Source organism: Macadamia integrifolia, chromosome 2 (assembly GCF_013358625.1).
Source record: "Macadamia integrifolia cultivar HAES 741 chromosome 2, SCU_Mint_v3, whole genome shotgun sequence".
In the NCBI taxonomy this organism is placed as follows: domain Eukaryota; kingdom Viridiplantae; phylum Streptophyta; class Magnoliopsida; order Proteales; family Proteaceae; genus Macadamia; species Macadamia integrifolia.
In genome coordinates, this window is record NC_056558.1 from 23,823,401 (window position 1) to 23,843,637 (window position 20,237).

At 41.4% G+C, this 20,237-nt stretch overlaps 4 non-coding genes and 1 pseudogene across 4 annotated transcripts; 4 read left to right on the forward strand and 1 right to left on the reverse strand.

The window, feature by feature from the left end:
• Positions 1 to 7,268: 7,268 nt before the first annotated feature.
• LOC122072311 lies at positions 7,269 to 9,226 on the reverse strand (annotated as a pseudogene).
• A 9,835-nt stretch (positions 9,227 to 19,061) lies between these two features.
• LOC122072508 lies at positions 19,062 to 19,180 on the forward strand. Its single transcript, XR_006138519.1, has one exon. It is a non-coding gene; the product is annotated as a 5S ribosomal RNA (ribosomal RNA).
• Positions 19,181 to 19,398: 218 nt separating this feature from the next.
• On the forward strand, positions 19,399 to 19,517 carry LOC122072525. Its single transcript, XR_006138535.1, has one exon. It is a non-coding gene; the product is annotated as a 5S ribosomal RNA (ribosomal RNA).
• Positions 19,518 to 19,733: 216 nt separating this feature from the next.
• On the forward strand, positions 19,734 to 19,852 carry LOC122072327. The gene has a single exon (XR_006138388.1). It is a non-coding gene; the product is annotated as a 5S ribosomal RNA (ribosomal RNA).
• Positions 19,853 to 20,067: 215 nt separating this feature from the next.
• On the forward strand, positions 20,068 to 20,186 carry LOC122072523. Its single transcript, XR_006138533.1, has one exon. It is a non-coding gene; the product is annotated as a 5S ribosomal RNA (ribosomal RNA).
• The last annotated feature ends 51 nt before the right edge of the window (positions 20,187 to 20,237 follow it).

Genomic DNA, 20,237 nt, shown 5'->3' on the forward strand with positions numbered 1-20,237 from the left:
GTGCCACCGGCACCAACTATTGGCCACCCTGCACCCCATTCACACACACACACTACCCTGAGCATGCAGTGCCATCGGCACCAACGGTTGGCCACCCTACACCCCAGTCACACACACAAACACACACACACACCCTGAGAATGCAGTGCCGTCGGCACCAACCGTTGGCCACCCTGCATCCCAGTCACACACCCACACCCACACGCACACATGCACCCTGAGAATGCAGTGCCACCGGCACCAACCGTTGGCCACCCTGCACCCCAGTCACACACCCACACGCACACATGCACCCTGAGCATGCAGTACTGCTGGCACCAACTGTGGGCCACCCTGCACCCCAGTCACACACACATGCACACATGCACCCTGAGCATGCAGTGCCACCGGCACCAACCGTTGGCCACCCTGCACCCCAGTCACACACCCGCACGCACTTATACACCCTAAGCATGCAGTACTGCCAGCACCAACCGTTGGCCACCCTGCACCCCAGTCACACACACACATGCACACATGCACAATCATAATCCACATTCTCATGCCACATCAACACCATATATAAGGAATAATATAATAATATGTAAAATGATAAAATTCATTCACATATGCACTATGATGCAAGCATTCCATAAAAACACACAAAATCCCCTCACCTCATGTTCTAGATGGCGGTAGATAGTTGATGGTTTCGTGTTACATGTCCCCGTCACTTCTCGGTTCCACTCCTAGGATACATAGTGTTTTTAGGTTATTCGGTTATTCATAGAGGATTGGGACACTAAGACTCGTGCCCCAATTAAAAGGATTAAAAATTAACTTTAAAATGGTTCATCGGTGGATGCTCACCGGTGGATGGTCATCCGCCGATGAGTTCACCGGTGGATGAATCTGAACAGAATGCACATCCTACAATATTTTTACCGGTGGATGGTTCCTGCCTTCATCGACTGGCTGGTGACCATCTGCCGGTGAAGGTAAAATTGGGGTTTTCTTGCCTAGATCAGCCCTATTGGCCCTGTGGCCCCTGTGTATGGTGGTGGAAATACGTATTTTTCAGTGGGGTGTCATTTCTCAACTCCATTCCCCTGTCCCCTTCTTTTGTATAGTTTACAAATTGGGTTTTGTGATTTTAGGGTTGGTTTTTCATGTAGGGTATCCTCACACACTTCACTTAGCTTAGGTTTAGTGAAATTAGTGAGTGGATCAACATAGGGTTTCAAGATACACCCAATTTCCTCAATGCACAAGTCTAGGTTAGGATACATTGGGGAAGACTTAGGTTGATCTCATGGAATGGTCATTAATGGCTCATGAGATCACTCTCACACACCATACCTAGGTTTAATTTCATTTTCCCCAACTTAGGATTAGGTTTGGATGTTAGGTCATAGAGGATTTGTTCAAATTCCCAAATCCTAGGGTTTTGGGTAAGGATTTCAAAGGGATTTGTCCTTAGACCCAAGGTTGAGTGAATAACCTTGCCAATGTAGGTCTCTTCCTCTAATTTCCCTCTCCCACTATGCAGTATTTATGGTTAGGTAGGTGGAATTTGGTTGGGTCTTCATTACTCCCAATAAAGAGTGAAATGGGAAGGAGAGAGAGAGAGAGATAGATAGAGATTTATGTGTGTGTGTGGAGAGATGAGCATATGGGCTTACCTCAAGAATGGAGCTCTAGCCTTCCTCCTTCCTTCTTCTTCTTCTTCTTTCTCCCTTTCCTTCTTTCTATTTTGGTAGGAGAAGAAATGTATGGTAAGAGCCCTATTTATAGCCACTTAAGTCCCATTAAGGGTTGTTTGGGGAATTAATGGGTTTTTACCCAATACCGGGTTATTCCGTTATTTGGCACTAATGGGCCCACCTTAGGGTGTCCGGATACATTCATCTATTCCCCAATAGGTTGTACCAACTATTGGGGGTGATTTGATGTGCACGGGTGCGAAGATCTGGGTCCCATGAAAAATTAACCCGTTTTCGGCCAGTATTCTCACCGAAGGGTGTTCACCAGTGGATGGAGCATCCACCGATGACCATCAGCTGGTGAAGCTGAACTGGTCACTTTCTATGGCGATTTCTCCTCTGTTTGAGTGGGGCCTTCTCTAGGGTTTCTAGTGTGTGTGAGGTTCAACTGACCTTTCCCTTCGGGTTCGGAATCCCTTCCAATTACTTAAGCATGGGTAGCAGGTGCAAGTGGGGTTGCCCTTCCTTCCTCGGAAAAAGATGGATGCAACCTAGTGCTCACTGGTACTAGTGTCCTTCCGCGTCATACCTGAACATTAAATAGGAAGTTTTAGGGTTCAGGTATAACAGCATCATCTATGATCTTAAGGAGCACATCAAAGTAGCATCATTGGGCATCCTCTTCATGACATGGTCTCAGGTAGAGGGTATCCATAGGATCAACTTAGTTTTTATCCAAGTGGCTCACACCATGACAAAGAAGGGATTCATTCAGTCACTCTCACAAACGATCGAAATAAAGCACATACAGTATGAAATGTATACTATGGTGCAACTCCCACTAAGGTGGGTATGTCACTCACAAAATAAAAAGAACACCATATGAGTCTGGGTTCAGTCGCACTTTCATGTGCCTAACCTGAGTAAATTAGCCCAGTCGCCCCCATGGCGTCTGCCTAAGTTCTCACATTCGGCTATAAGTAGGTTACACTGAGACGTGGAATCTTTGTGTTTGACCATAGAAAGGTCTCATCTTAGCTCTAACTAAGGCACCACTTAGCTAAAAAATTGTTTACTCATCTTGCTCGATATCTTTAAGTGTCAAGGTGAATTTAGCTCATCTTACTCGTTACTAAGCGCCAAGGTGAATCACCCATGTGAAGGGTCGATTCAAGTTTGGTGACATATTTCCAAAATAAAATATGTACACACGTAAATCACCTTAAATAATTATATATCTCATATATAAATCAAGAAGTGATAGCAATAATGTCTAAAGTAAATGTCAAAACTCGAAATACAAATCATCCACATCTAAGTCCCAGATTCCTAACATGAGTAAGAAAAATGTCTCAAGCAATAGGTTTAGTCAATGGATCAGCCACCATGCTACTAGTGGAGATATGCTCCAAGATAACTTCCCCTTGCGCAACCATTTCTCGAATGTAGTGATATCTGATATCTATGTGTTTAACTTTCCCATGAAACTTGGGATCCTTAGCGAATGCCAAAGCTGTCGTACTATCACAATGTACAAGCACCACATCTCCTGAATGAGCGATAATGCCAAGGCAATGTAGCAACCTCCTCAGCCAAACGACCTCCTAAATGGCCACCGAGCACATGATGTACTCAGACTCCATCGTAGATAGGGCAATGTAGGTCTGCTTCTTGCTACTCCAAGATAGGGGTGCAAGTTTAGGCCTGACAGCCCGAACCTACCCTTGGTCCACCCTAATCCCAAATAAGTATCGACCCAAAAATTTTAACCCTGAGGGCCGGCCCGACCCTAAAATTTTTTACCCTGAGTCAAGGTCAGGGCGGGTAAGGGTTGATGTCTTTGGCTCGCCCAACCCGACCCTGATTTTTGCCCCTGATGTTAACCCTAAATTTAACCTAATTTCTTATATTGTTTGACATTGAGTCATTGACACCTCAAAACTCCTAATATCTCTTCTCACCGATCTCTCTTACTTTTTTTTACCAAAAAAAAAAAATCTCTCTTGCTTTTTTTACCAAGAAATTTGTAACTTTGTATTTTTTATCTCCTCTTTATTATGAATATATTTTTATTTTTAAGTTATTTCATATTTTGCAGGGTCAGGGTTAGGGTATACCCAGCCCTTTATGGCAAACCAAGGTTAAGGCCAATCAGGGTCAGGGTCAGGGTCATCCCAGCCCAACCCTGAAAAATCAGGGCCAATCAAGGTGGGTATGGGTTGGGCTGAAACTTGAAGGGTAGGGCCAGGGTTGAAGTTTTGAGGCCTGAGTTAGGGTCAGGACGAGTTTGGGCCCAGTTAAGGTGACTCAGGGTTGGGCTAGGGTTTTAAGAAACCCATCCCAACTCGGCTCTGTTGCACCCCTACTCCAAGATACAGCCCTAGCTCCTCGGACAAATGCATATCCCGAAGTAGATTTATGCTCATCTTTGTCACTATCTAGTCGACATCACTGTAGCCTCTCAATCTCAAATCTGAACCACTGTAGGTGAGGGTGAGATCAATGGTCCCACGAAGGTATCGAAAGATTCTTTTCACTGCCTGCCAATGGCATGTTCCTGGATTACTCTAGTAACGACTAACCATGCCAACTGTGAAGAATATATCTAGATGCATGCACATCATCACGCACATCAGACTGTCTATTGCTGCTGCATAGGGTACTTTGGACATTTTATTCTTCTCTTCATCAATCTTAGGGCATTGGTCAATGCTCAAAGCACAGGCCTTGTCCATGGGAGTGTCAATGGGTTTAGACTTATCCATGTGGAATCGTTCAAGGATCTTCTTTATGTAAGTCTCTTGAGACAAACTAAGAATATTCTTAGAATGATTACTACTGATCTTCATGCCTAACACAAATTTGGCTTCACCCATGTCCTTCATCTCAAAAGTAGAGGACAACCACTCTTTAGTGGTGACAATCATCTCCATATCATTCCTAGCAAATAGAATATCTTCAATATAGAAGGATAGAATAATGAAATTTCCCTTTGACCATTTCACATACACACAGTGGTCCTCTTCAATCATTTCAAAACCAACAGAGATAATGGCATGATGAAATCTAAAGTACTAGTGCCTAGACGATTGTTTAAAGCCATATATAGAACATTTGAATCAACAGACTTTGCACTCTTGTCCTTTGGCCTCAAAACCCACTAATTGATCCATAAAGATCTCATCATCTAGTTCTCCATTGAGAAATGTAGTTTTAACATCCATCTGAAAGAGTTCCAAATTCAATTTTACAATAATGGCTAGAATGAGGTGAATTGAAGCAATTCTCATTACTGGGGAGAAAGTCTCATCATAGTCTACACCCTCCTTTTGAGTATAGCCTTTCACCACAAGACATGCCTTATACTTGTCAATTGAACCATCTTCCTTGTGTTTAACCTTTAAAACTCAATTGTTTCCAATGGTCTTACGCCCAAGAGGTAGGTCAACTAACTCACATACTTGGATCTTACTTATAGAACTCAGTTCATCCTCCATAGCAGCTTGCCACTTATCCATAGTAGGTGAGGAGAGCGCCTCTTACAAAGAAGTGGGCACATCCTCATCCTTTGGAACACAAATGAGAGCTTCCCCTTCAATCTCAAAATGACAACGGGGAATATGCCCACGAGTGCTCCTACGCATGAGAGAATCCTGATGATTGTCTAGTGGTATACTCTTAGTGTTTGGTACACTCCCATTAGGCTAATGATCACTCTCACTTTCTCTGGCGATTACAGAATGAGTTAATTCCCCACCCTCACCAAGAGTAGGTGAGACGCTTTTCGCTATTTAAACCCTGATTGTGATTAAGGGTTTATTTGTTGAACCCTACCCAAGAGTTCATTTTTATAATGTAATTTTGGGTTTGGGTTTGTGTAACCCTACCTAAAATTAGTTTTTTTCCTTAATGACTTAGGTCAAAGGAAAGGTAATTTCTCAAATGATTTACTTGAAATTGTTTGTTGATATGATGATGCATATTTATGTTGTTTGTTTTATATTATTAGTTCTATTGGCATGAGTCAAACATGCGACCTTCGCGTTATTAGGCCAGACATATTATTGCTTTGAAATATGTTTTAGCATGTATATGTATATGTATTGACAAATCATCAAACCCTCTCATGGCAGTTTTTGACTTGTGACTCACTCCACTTGTTGGAATGTGTGGTCGATCTCCACCCATTGACCCATGGTTATTTTTTTTTTTTTGTTGGCGATCATGATTGGTATTTAATTTAAGTGGACATGTTCATGTACATTAGAGGTAGTCTTTGTACATGATGTAAAGTGCGACGCTCTCTACTAAGTAGATTGATGTAGTAGAATTTTTAAAGGATGTATTATTTTTTTTTTTGGACAATGTAATTAATTTTCGAGAAGACTTTTAAAGGGAAAACGCCTCGCACTGCATATCATACACTTACACTACCTTGACATCAATTTAACTACCAATCGGCTTCCTATGTGGAACTCATGTTCACCGTTTGAGTGGCACAGTTTTGTGGATTGGAGATATCTAATTCTCTTAATATTTGTTCGAAATCGAATAAAATTATGTCCCTGACCCACACATGTGAGATTTGATTATGAGCTTAGAGAAATTTGTGGTCTCACCGTGTGTAGTAAGGATCCATTAATTTTAATGAGGGTTTTTGGAACAAATTCTTAATGTGTATCTAATGTTTACCTTACACATTCTTGTGTGTGTGTGATATGGCCACTAATCATGTTGTTGCGGACCTTACCAAGGGTGACAAATTGACTGGACCCAACTATGATATGTGGCATCGAAAGATTCAATATTTGTTCAATGAGCAAAACTATCTTGAGTATTTGACCAATGTTATGGACAAACCAGCTGAGAGTACTACCGCTCAACACCGTCGTGATATAGAAGCCTATAATAAGTGGGTTTTAGGATTGCTCCGACAACCGTGATTGAACTCGATCATCAACTTTTTTTTTTTTTTTTTAAATATCTCATGCAGGCATGCAGCAGCCTTTTGCTTTGCTGCCCGCACAAGAACAGAGAGTCCAGCTAAGACCGAGGCAAAACTTCATGAACAAGAAGTTTCTATCTTAAAAAACAATTATCAAGTTCAATCTCACAATCTTGATATGGTAGTGGAACTTACCTCCTTATAGGATTGTTCATCTTGCTTCAATATTCAACTCTTTGCCGCCTTCAGATTCTAACAAATATGAACAATTTTTTTTTATGGTTTATGGTTTCTGCAGGGATATTTCAGGCTGGCAACATAAATAGATTGTCGCACACAGTGCCCCCAAACTAAGACCATATATATAGCTTTAAAACACTCAAACCCCTTCCATCAAGGCATTGGGGTTACAACTCTCACTAAGACTTGGTATAGGGGTTGCAAATCCCATTACTTGTTCGTTACATGAGTCATAATTCTAATATACCAAAGGGTAAATTGACATGGCAATTTGGGTCATATCAGCCAGTATCTCAAACATTCCCCAGTTGTTGTAAGGATTGGGAGTGATGCATAATTTCCTTTCTGCCCTTTAAGCCATGGAATCTTTAGTCATTTAAGCCACTTGATACCAGTAATTATATGTGACATTATATCGTATATCCATCTATTTGATAGGGAAAACTAATTGTGTTGAAGGGCATACGAAGTCTGGTTACAAATTCTGTTGGTACCATGCTTGAGAACACTTAATAAAGGATATAATAAGGCTGAAAACAAGGTCTAGAAAAGGAAAAAAAACAATCAAAGCAGAGCAATGACGAGATTTCTGAAATTAAGCTTTGGCCCAATCAATTCCTATCTTTCCTTGCTGGTAGCTCCGGATTTTTTCTTCTGCATATTCTTTCACCGTTATCTTCCTGAACAACTTGGGCCTAACTTCATCAATCAACACATCTGCTGGTTCGATCTCTCTTGCATCTTCTGGTAGGTAGAACATGGCCAAAGAGATTCTCTCTCTTTCTGAATTTGTTAACACTCTATGCAACGGGCTCTTGAATATTCCATTGCTCACTATCTGCAAGAACCAGTTCCAAATTTCCGATAAATAACTAAATTACCTGCATGAAGTCTGTAAGAAAAATATGATGTCCTAGTATTTTCTATCCATTTATTACTGCTATCGAAAGGCAATTGATCCCATCCGATGTATCAACCTTGAAATGACCTGGTTGAAAGCATCAATGAAGACTGATTCCCAAGTTGATGTGGATATTTCTTAAAAGGGGATAATATTTACAGGAAAGAAGAGGGGCAGGAAAATATACCTCTACCATGTCTCCTAGGTTAATGAGCAGCGCATAAGGGACGATAGGAACTTTGATCCATTGGCCATCTTTTAGGACTCGTAGCCCTTCCACTTCTGTATCTTGCAACACGATGGTGATTACGCTTGCATCAGTATGGGGTTTGATCCCATAAACATGTTCGGGCCGCGAACAAGGAGGGTAGTAGTTGAACCTTGCAAACGTTCTGTCCTTACCACCTACCTGATTTACAAAGTAATTATCTTCTAGACCCATCAGCCTTTCCATCGCCTTGAGTATGGCCTCGACCACCAAACTTGTCTTCATGCTATATTCATGCATGATTTCTCTGCAACCATTATTGTTTTTTATGGTGTAAGGGCAACGCTTATATTCCTTTCCTCTTAATCAAAGGAAATATCTGTCTCGTCTCATAGTTTTGATTTCATTAAATTTTGAAAGTACCTTTCCACCAAGAAATAAAACCCCACCAACCAATTCTTTTTGGGTCTCTCTATTGATTGAGATCATTCTGTGAAATCTCTTTGAAAGCAATCGATCTAAGCAGACAGGATAAGCTAACATTTAACTGTATACCAGTATGAGTTAAGTTAGTGAAAGCACCTGAAGCGAATAGGATTGTCAGGCCAAAAGCAGAGGTTCCTCTGGTTTTCTGGTTAGACAATGAACTGGAGTCGGTCAGACCAGTTAAGAACCTGATCTTCTGAAACAGTTTCATCAGTCCCATACGATCCCTTGCCGCCATCAACCTTGGAGTACTTCAGCTTCTCTTCCATTGGAAGATCAAAGAATCCTTTTGCAACGTTGCGTACCTCACCAAGGAGAGAGCTTGGAATCCCATGTCCAATTGCCTGAAATTAAATAAACAAATCTGGTGGATGGTGTCTCTTATTTCTATAATTAACAAAAACAGCTTACATCTGTAGAAAGTTAAAAGGAGAGTGGACGAAACACTTAAAAACAGTGTTAATTATTGGACCTCGAAGAAACCCCAAGAAAGGAGTGCAGATCCAAGCTTCTCCATCTCTGCTTCTTTCTCATTTCCGGGTGTTGAAGGAGAGGATAAGAGTTGGAGATTGACCGTTGGGATTGAAGATGAGAAAGAAGCGTTCCCGTCGATGGTTTCTCTGTGGTCACCGTCTGTGATGATGTATCTCGGCGGCGGTTCATTGCCGTTCACTACTGCAGGTTCCTGTACGGGCTTTCCAGTTGGTGCTGGTCAAGACTCAAGGCTTGAGGCCATGTTGCCAATTTGCAAACGGCCTAATTGAGCTAATGACTTCTACCAAAAAAATAAAAAATTTGACCAAATGACTACTGGTGATGATAAAATGTGGAGAATTTATAGTGTTCTGCTTTTCCAAATTGGCTGCTTCCCAACTACCAAAATGTTACCTATCAAAAAAAAAAAAAAAAAAAAAACTCCCAAAATGTTGCCATGTGTATGGTTCTATGGATGCTTAAATCTTTTGTACGGACGATCACGTCCATGAAATATCTAGTAGTGCCCCGGTTTAATTGTGAACGGCAAGACAAAGGAGAATGAAGAAACAATGGAGATTGCTCGAGGATTTTGGGACTTCAATTTACCAATCGATAACATGTTGTATTCTCTCTGTTTTTTGTAAGTGATATGTATGTATTAAGAAAGAAGAAAATATACAGAGTAAGGCAATCTTAATCTCTTTCTCTGAACATACCAAAAGAAAGGAAAATAGACCCTTTGAAACCAAGCAGGACAGGCCCCGCATTATAAATGAGAATCAAAATCAAAGATTACAATCTATAGAAGACTTTAAACTCCGAATCATCTCTTATCAAATTATTCAGCTCATCTGGAAAATCTTGAGCTTGAATAATAGTGTCTCTCTTGGCCTATTGCATTTGATGCCATAAAATCAGCTGATTTATTTACCTCCCTCCAAACATGTTTGAACTCCTTCCGTGCTAGTGATTTTGACCTATTCAGAATTTCACTTTTAATAACTCTGGTTTGCCAAGGTCCTTCTATCACACCATTTAAAATATCAATAGCCAGTTTTGAATCTGACCGAATGGACACCTCCATGATATTCTTTTCAACACAAATGGTGACTCCTCTAAATATATAGTCTGTAATTTCAAATACAAAATACTTGCATTTTCTTCCATACCTGCAAAAGCTATAATAGGTACCCCCACCCTATCTCTGATCAGCCCTCTATATGATGCTCTATCATGTGTAAGGGAACCATCAAAATGCAATGTTACCATGTTCTCTAGTTGCTGAAACCAGCAATAGGCTCTAGGAATCACTGCTTTCCAAGTGGTTTTGATTCCCTAAGTTGTTACAAAGAACTAGTTCTTAGGATTGCATTCAGCCATAAATCTCAATAATGAACATTTCAACTTAACGTCTGAAATTATGGCATCAATAATCTAAGAAGTGTTCAATTTTTTTATTTGAAGATCCTAAAATTTTTTTCTTGCCGAATGTGTTGTACTGTAGCACAAAAAGCTAACCTCCCCACTACTTTTAAAGGGTCACTTTCATTAAATTCATTTTTCACCCACAATGTAATTTTCATGACATTATCTTATTTTTTCCCATTTTGAATGCATAATAGAGATACTTTTCCCCATAAAGCATAAGTAAACTGACATTCAAAGAATAAATGATTTCTACTTTCCATACCTACCCAACAGAAAATGCATTAAGGGTTAATATTCATCCTCCTTTTGATGAGCTGGTCCTTTGTTGGAAGAGCATCTACTAAACATCTTCATGCAGTGAATGAATGCCTTGGGATATTGCCTTTGATCCAAACAGATCTCTTCCAAGTAACCTTCTTCTCTTTCATCTTCACCATCTCCCAAGTTGATTTGGTAGTAAAGACTCCTGAAGGATCTCCTTTCCACACCACTAAGTCTTCCTCATCATAATGAAGTCTAGGGATATTTTGAAGACATCCCCAAGCTTCCTTGAGTTCAGAAGTTGTAGTTGGAGTAGGCTACCACTTTCCATTCCTTAAGATTTCTTCAACTGTAGCAAGATAAGACAAATCAGAATCATACCTAATGGTGAACCAACCAAATATCTTAAAAAGAATACCTTTTGGGTGCTAATTATCCAGCCATAGTCTAGTGGATCTTTCATTGGATACAATATGCATAATAACATCTTCCACTTTATCCCTATACTTCAAAATCTTCCTCCAAACCCAAGAAGTTTCACTAGTAACCTTCATAGTCCAAATAGATTCCTTCTTTAAATACCTCTTGTAGACCCACTCCACCCATATGCTCTTCCTATGAGATGCAATCCACCATATTTGTTTCATAATTCCAACCACATTCATGTTTTTCACTCTTTTCAAACCTAATCCCCCTTCTTCCTTAGGTTTACATATAGCATCCAAGAAAATATAATGTATCTTCTTCTCCAGAGATGGACCAGACCATAAAAAGTTTGAAAAGATAGATTCCATCTTTGCTATAAGATTACTTGAAAGGGCAAAAATACCTAACCAATAAATATAGCACCCTTGTACCATTGATGAGATCAACTGAAGCCTTCTAGTATAGTAGAGAAATCTTATTTTTCATCCTTTTAAGTTTTTTCCTGATCAAATCCAGAATAGGGTTGCAGTCTCCTATGATAAGCTTTCCTGTAACAAGAGGGACCCCAAGATACCTACTTGATAACTTGGTTTCCTTAAAACCCGTTAATTCCAATAATTGCATACTGCTAGCTTGAGTAAGGCCCCCTAAAATAATAGAGACTTAGTCCTATTGATATACAGCCCAGAGAAGGATGCAAACTCATCTAAAGCCCTCAAACTAGCTATGACAGAGTCATTAACAACCTTTACAAAGATCATAAGATCATCTGCAAAGATAACATGTTGTATTCTGATATGCATAAAACCTATCACTCAACTAGATGATGACACGTGGTGACCAATTAATCACCTTATTTAAATGAAAACCACGAACATCCATGTGACTCTAGCAACTTCAGATCCCGAGATCCAAAAGGGAAACAGCCTTCCTTTTGTGGCAAAGTCGGAGGAGGACTCTATCTCTCCAAAGAGAAAGGGTAATATGATTCCTCAAATGATGAGGAATATTCCCCACTAAAGAAGGAAGCTAATGGGATACGATCCTATGGCTGCTAGAAATTGACCAAAATAAGAGGTTGTTTCCTAATGGGACTCCAAGGGATGCAATCCTATAAAGGAAAAGAAAAAGACCAGGTAGAGGTAAGTACACGATTTAGTTCACTAATACTGTTGTTGCACGGATCCTTGACTTAAGCGTAAGTACACGATTTAGTTCACTAATATTGTTGTTGCACGGATCCTTGACTTAAGCATTAGAGGATTAACCCCATAGTCCACTCTAGGCCTCTTACCCTTTTTTCCACTACACAAGGTAGACATCTAAGTGTCAACGGATCTTCGACCACAACAGATTGTCGTCATCTGTGGGAACCAGAGTAGTAGGCATGAAATAGTAAAGCGAACATACCAGAAGAAGTGGAATACAACTCAGATTTGTGAAATGACTTATGAGGAAACGTACCCCCCTTTCCCCTCTACGCTAATGCCAGCGTCCGAAGGTGGGTAAAAATATAATGATAGCCAAGAAGGAGGACCAGCAACCGTAAAACCCTCAAGCTAGCCAAAAACCGATGTCATCAATGACCTTAGGACAATTGACCCACCTCCCGTCCAAACTGGCGATCAAGCACCTGTTATGAGGGCCTAGTTTAACACGCTTGAACAAAAGTATGATCAATTGGCTAAAACGATGCGAGAAGTCTCCAAAGTTGTAACCCAGTGTGATGGTAGCGGCCCTCTCTCTCTCCTCTCTCAAAGCTCCTCCATGGGCCCTTGCTCAAGGATACACGGGGGGCCTAATTCGTAGGGTCGTCCTTTTCTTTGAAGGAGTGGTTTTGGGAGGTATAGCCTCTCCGAGTTGCGTGTTGATGATGGTCTATTAAAGGGGGATTGGGGTCATGTAAAAAGGATTTGGAGTCACCACCTAGGGTTATGGGCTTAGGACCAAGGTCAGGTTGTAGAATTAGGAAAGGGCCCAAAAATCAGTTTGGTCAAGAGAATAGAATACGTGTCAAGTTATAGAATTAGGAAGGTGTTAGGCACCAAATCTACCCGGTTCAACTGGTCTTCCTACTAGAGGCTTAAGAACGAACATCTTCCACTCTTATTTCTATATCACATGCATGACTAAATTATTACATATATACACTACCACAATGTAAATGAAAGAGCTACATTATGCTAATTCAGTGAGTGATTATACCTGAGCTTGACCCCTGTTTCGGGTCAAGAGGGGTGGGCCTCTTATTGAAATAAATATAAATCTTCTAGTGAGTTTTTCCGGCTCAAGGGAAAGTAGCTTTGGCCTATAATTTCCTTTCTTCAGAGATGTTGACTATGGCGATCTTTTGTATATTTGGACAGAGGTTCGTCTTAGGAGAGTGTGATTCTTGAGCTGAGATTTAACGAAATTTCGACAGAGCTTCGGCTAGGAAAGGCTATCAATGGGCTAAGGCTTGAGCAAAACTTTGGTAGAGCTTCGACTAGGGAAGGCTACTAAAGTGCTAATGCTTCAGCAGAACTTTGGTAGAGGTTCGGCTAGGGTATGCTACTAAAGGTCTAATGCTTTAGCAAAACTTTGGCAGAGGTTCGGCTAGGGAAGGCTATAAAAGGTCTAAGGCTTCAGCGGAACTTCAGTAGAGCTTCGGCTAAAGAAGGCTACTAATAAACTAAAGCTTGGGTAGCACTTAGGCAGAGCTTCGGCTAAGGAAGGCTGCTAAAGGGCTAAAGCTTGAGCAGCATTTCAAAAAAGCTTTGGCTAAGGAAAGCTAAGGAAGGGATAAGCTAGCAAAGGCTAACTAAGGGAAGGGGCTAAGGGGAGGGGCCAAAAAGGCTAGAAAGAGAGCCAACAAAGGCAAAGGCAATAAGGGATTAACTCACCCAAGGGAGGGCATAAGTATACCAACCAAGTGTGTCTTGGGATGGTAAATAGGAGCCTATTTATAGATTTTTGGATCCCAAGGGGGTGAAGTTCAGAGATCTTGTCTCATATTGAATCCTCTTGGGTGAGAGACATTTGCAGGGTCACGAAGGAATATTCTGAAGAATATTTTAGATTCTGATCTTGTGGTATATAAGGGTTCTGTCTTCCAAGGTTGATTATGGGAGATTCGATGGTCCGATTTTGACCTACCATACATCATTTGAATAGTTTTCTCAAGCACTATTCATCCATATAGTCATTTTTGACCTAATTCCTTTCTATATGACATGTCATAATTAGACCCCTCTTTTTCCCAAGTTCTAGGGTTTCTGGGTTTTAGGATGTGAAAGGGGTATTCTGGGGTTAAACAACCCTAGTCAGTTGTTATCTCTATTGATTGAAAGCAAATGGCCGCATCCATAATCCGTGAGTCATCATAGCAGGGGGAGGGTGATAAAATTGGGTGCCTATAAAATGTCCCTCTTTGGTCGAGGTATGTGCCACAGTCGAAGGGCAAAGAAAAGAACGACCATATTTTGTCACCTAGAGCATGTATTGTTGTCACTTTGCTCAAGAGTGACACAGGTGCAAATGCAACAGGCAATATCTTTTAACTATGAAAAGTTTAGGATCTTACCTAAACCATTGATTGTGGGAAGGAGATTTGAGCCCTTTCAATCCTACAAATGATATTAGTAAATAGAAATTTTGATTTTCCTAGTCTAGGTCACCTGGGACTTCTAGCCTAGGGGTCTGGTTTAGGTCTCTTGGGACCGAAGGACCAAGTATCTTGATTTTGGTCTCCTAGGACCGATTTGAGTGAGTTTGATCTTGGGCCTCTTGGAGCCACACCATTGATTGTAGGAAAGAAATTTGAGCCCTTTCAATCCTGCAAAAGATGTTAGTAAACATATAATTTAATTTTCCTAGTCTAGGTCACCTGAGACTACTAGTCTAGGTCTCCTGGGATCATAGGACTAGGTGTCTTGATTTTGGTCACATGGGAACGGTTTAAGTGAGTTTGATCTTGGGCCTCTTAGGGCTGCACCATCGATTGTAGGAAAGAAATTTGAGCCCTTTCAATCCTGCAAAAGATGTTTAGAGAATTTGATCTTGGGCCTCTTGGGGCCACACTATCAGTTTTAGGAAAGGAATTTGAGCCCTTCCAATCCTACAAAAGATGTTAGTAAACATAGAATTTGATTTCCCTAGTCTAGGTCATTTAGGACTACTAGTCTAGGGGTATGGTCTAGGTCTCATCGGACCATAGGATTGGGTATCTTGATTTTGGTCACCTGGGACCGGTTTGGCTTGATCTTGGGCCTCCTGGGGCTACATCTAGGATTTTACCTGAACCATCGATTGTGGGAAGGAAATTTGATCCCTTTCGATCCTGCAAACGATGTTAGTAAATAGAAAATTTGATTTCCTTAGTCTAGGTCACCTGGGACTGCTAGTCTAAGGGTCTGGTCTAGGTCTCCTGGGACCAAAGGACCGGGTATCTTGATTTTTGTCGCCTGGAATCAATTTGAGTTGACTTGGGCTGCCTAGGGCCGCAAGGTGCTCATAGTCTCCTTGGGACTAGAGGACCGAAAATATCTTGGTTTTGGTCGCCTGGGATCGGTTTGAGTTAACTTGGGCCACCTGGGGCCGCAAGGTGGTTATAGTCTCCTTGGGACTAGAGGATCGAGAATGTCTTGGTTTTGATCGCTTGGGACCGGTGCAAATTGGTTTGGGCCATATAGGGCCAGTGCAATGGACTTAGGCCACATAGGGTTGATGCAATGGACTTAGGCCACATGGGGGCGATGCAATGGATTTGGGCTACATGGGGCCGATGCAAAGGATTATGAGCACATGGAGTTCATGTGCCCGAAGCTTCATAATGCTGATAAACTCTTCTTCCCAACATCCAGGAGATGAGAGAACAACCATGTTTTGAAGGGCAACTCATCACACCGAGGGGATCCACTTCTCGTTCTCTCTTGAACAGCATAGTGATGGTAAGTCTTGCTTGCTTTTGAGTTTTTTCATTTTTTTTTTTTTTGTATTGTACTCACTCTTTTACTAGTGCAGGTTGACTGAAGGCCCTTTCAGCGGATAAAGTTCCCTAACAAGGTGCAGCTAGAGTGAGCTACGGCCTTGACTCGTATATGGGTATTGTTCCAAGGTCCCAATGGTAGGGCTTGGTACCTGGGGGAGTGGTTCATTGCTCAGTGGTCGGATGCGAACCGACGCATTGTCCCTTGTCTTCCTCCTACTACCATGCACTATCTAGAGGACGTTCCTGAGGGCGAGGCCGAGTAGTTAGCTGGGGGTATGGGATGACAATTTCTTGGACTTGTTAGGAGACTACAATGCCTTCCTAGATAAGGAGACAGTCTGCATTCCCCTGACCCTAGAAGGCCCCATGGTATGTACCCTTCCCTATTACTTTTCCTGTTTTCCTTGAATCTTCCTATTTCCTCATTGAATAGCCCAAATATTGATTGGCTCATGGTATTAGGCTTAATATGACCAAAATACCATTGGATGGCCAAAGGCTAATCAGCTTGGGGTATTAGGTCTAACATTGCCAGAATACCATTTGATGGCGTAATTACCACTTGGCCTAGGGTACTATGTCTAAAAGAGACCAAAATACCCCTGGACTTGCATAAAGATTGTTTAAACATTTCTTGATCAAATTTGGTCAAATTTTTTTGTACTAACAACTTGACAGAAACCAAACAATGGTGGCCCACTAAAGGATTCACTAGACACGATCATATTAATCTCTTGATTAATCGATGTTTTGGCTGCTCACAAGAATTTATCAATTAATTAGTCGCTCGTACTTTTGTATTTGCACTTCCGCCATCGTTGAGCAAGATGACGGCAATACATGCACATGTCTCGGACAAAGAGGGGCATTATGTGGACATCTAATTTTGTCATTCACCTTGATAATGATGACCAAAGGGAATGATCAAGGTTTGTACTCTACATTGGAGGAGAATTTAGGCCTTTTATGATGATCCAGACCCCGCACTAACCCCAAAACCTGAATCTGATCCAAAACCCTAATCTAACCTAAAAACCTGGTAGCAACCCAAGATCCTAATCCGATCTAAAACCCTAATCCAACTTGAAACCCTGCAGCAACCCAAACCCTAATCCAACTTGAAACCCTACAGCAACCCAAACCCGGCCTGTCACCTCTATTCATACTCAGTCTTGTGGCACGTTATATTAGTATGTTATATATTAACGAATCGATTTTTAAAGGGCATAAATAAGGGTTTTCGGAATGGCATAAATAAGGATAAATAAGGATTACCGGAACACCCCCAACTTGTAATAGGGTAGAACATCCTTCCTTGCAAATCTTGAATTTGTACAAACAAAAAAGGAGCTCGAAGACGATGCCATTGGATATTTCTTGGTAAGACGATATCGACTATATATAGCACGCAAAAATTGGACCATCGGATCTCCCAGAATCACTCCTAGAAGTCAGATCGAGACAAACCGGACTAGTCATGGACCTCGAGCATGCCAAATATTTGGTGAGCCCACCATATTTCTCTTTGGAAATTTACAAATAACAGTCGGGTCTGTGAAATAGTGCATTTTTGGGTTGGCGGACCAACCAAACCATTATTGGAAGGTCCATTAAAGTTCAGGGTGGTGAGTCTGAAAACCTATAAATAGTACCTCTTTTTACCATTTTTAGTGTGTGAAAAAAAATATGGAAAGATCCCCCCCCCTCTTTTAGCCTTATTTCCTTCGTGAGAGAGCCTAGTGTGGAAGGAATGATCCCTCCTCCCGAGCTTATCGTGATTGGTGGAGGAGCCGAGGAAAAGGGGGACGAGATGAATCTTGGTGAAAAGGCTGACCCTCCAACCATTAGATGAGGCTCCCTCATACAGAAAGTTCTTCTCTTGGTCTCTTGCCGCTATAGCCTACGCAAGGTTATTTTCTTCTCCTATTGTACAGCTCAATTCTGAAGGCCATAACTTTTGACTTGGGTGGAGTTATGGGAGCCATAATACCTTTTCGGAAATGGAATTCAGTGCTCTATAGGTTGTCCAATTAATTATTGGACCACTAATTTGAAAGCCAAATTCATATGTTTAAGGGGTGTACCGGTACTCTGAAGTTCTATGCGCAATTTTGGAGTAGTAGTTTCCTATTATAATTTCACTATTTTACTTGGTTACCTTTTTTTTTTTTGGTTTCCATTTTTTTGTAATACTACCTTCTTACAAAAATAATCCTTTGGATGAAATAAAACACATTTCTGATTTATGAATCAATTCGATTTCCCTTCAAATTAGGGTTTCTTTAACTTATGGATTAAGGGTCGTTAGCGCTAGAACAAGATCTAGCTCCCATACTACCTACTGCGCCAAAACATGCATACTTTGATAACAACCTAATTTTTTCCAATATTGGCCAATTACCTATCATCAGAAGAGCAAATCTTAGTTATCCTAGCTCCAAATGTTTTGTTGTTTGGTTTACATAAAAGAAATTGCCTTCCCTTTAAAGGAACATCGAAATAAATGTGGACTTAAGTTTCGAGGGCCATAACTTTGCACTAGAAAGTAAGATGGGGGAGCACTTTTTCTTTTTTGGGTTGTTCATCACAATGAAAGGAACACAAGTTAAGAATCGCACCATAGTACAATATATCCAATTTCTAACTTTCTTCGAAGGGGTTCCCATTATAATTACTTCCATTACAGAACAATGAGACGATGATGTTGGGAAATAAACTGCTAAATCTTCCCTTCTAAGCCAATAGAACTCCGTAGTTAAGCGTGCTTAGGCGAGATTAGTACTAGGATGGGTGACCTCCTGGGAAGTCCTCATGTTGCACCCCTTTTTGTTTTTGACCATTTTCTATGCGGAGCGCGGCGGTCCCATGGGGAGGGGGGATGCAGTGGTAGAAGCTTGTTCGCGCCATGGAGTAATATATTTTATAATTTTTCCATTTTACTATGATGATTTTACGAAGGAGGAGTTATATTAATATTTACTTAATAGGCGACTAGCATGGTTGAATAGCATAAGAGAATGAGGGGGCATAATCTTGGTAGGTGCGATCATACCAGCACTAATGCACCGGATCCCATCAGAACTCCGCAGTTAAGCGTGCTCGGGCGAGAGTAGTACTAGGATGGGTGACCTCCTGGAAATTCCTCGTGTTGCACCCCATTTTGGTTTTTATCATTTTCTGTGCGGAGCGCAGCGGTGTCATGGGGAGGGGGGAGGTGGTGGGAGAAGCCCGTTTGCACCATGAAGTAAAATATTTTATTATTTTTCCATTTTACTACAATGATTTTACGAAGGAGGAGTTAAATTAATATTTAATTAATAGCCGACTAACGTTGGGCGAGAGTAGTATAAGAGAATGAGGGGGCATAAACTTGGCGGGTGCTATCCTACCAGCACTAATGCACCGGATCCCATCAGAACTCCGCAGTCAAGCGTGTTTGGCCGAGAGTAGTACTAGGATGGGTGACCACCTGGGAATTCCTCATGTTGCACCCCTTTTTGTTTTTGACCATTTTCTGTGCGGAGTGCGGCGGTGTCATGGGGAGGGGTGATGCGGTGAGAGAAGCCCGTTCACGCCATGGAGTAATATATTTTATTATTTTTCTATTTTACGACGATGATTTTACGAAACTAGGAGTTATATTAATACTTATGTAATAGGCAACTAGCGTGGTTGAATAGCATAAGAGAATGAGGGGGCAAAAACTTGGCGGGTGCGATCACACCAGCACTAATGCACCGGATCCCGTTAGAACTCCGCAGTTAAGCGTGCTTGAGCGAGAGTAGTACTAAGATGGGTGACCTCCTGGGAAGTCCTCGTGTTGCACCCCTTTTTGTTTTCGACCATTTTTTATGCGTAGCACGGCGTTGTCATGTGGAGGGGGGATGCGAGGGGAGAAGCCCGTTCGCGCCACGGAGTAATATATTTTATTATTTTTTCATTTTACTACGATGATTTTACAACGGAGGAGTTATATTAATATTTAATTAATAGGTGACTAGCGTGGTTGAATAGCAAAAGAGAATGAGGGGGCATAAGCTTGTCGGGTGCGATCATACCAGCACTAAAGCATCGGATGCCATCAGAACTCCGCAGTTAACCGTGCTTGGGAGAGAGTAGTACTAGGATGGGTGACCTCCTGAGAAGTCCTCGTGTTGCACCCGTTTTTGTTTTTAACCATTCTCTGCCTGGAGTGTGGCGGAGTCATAGGGAGG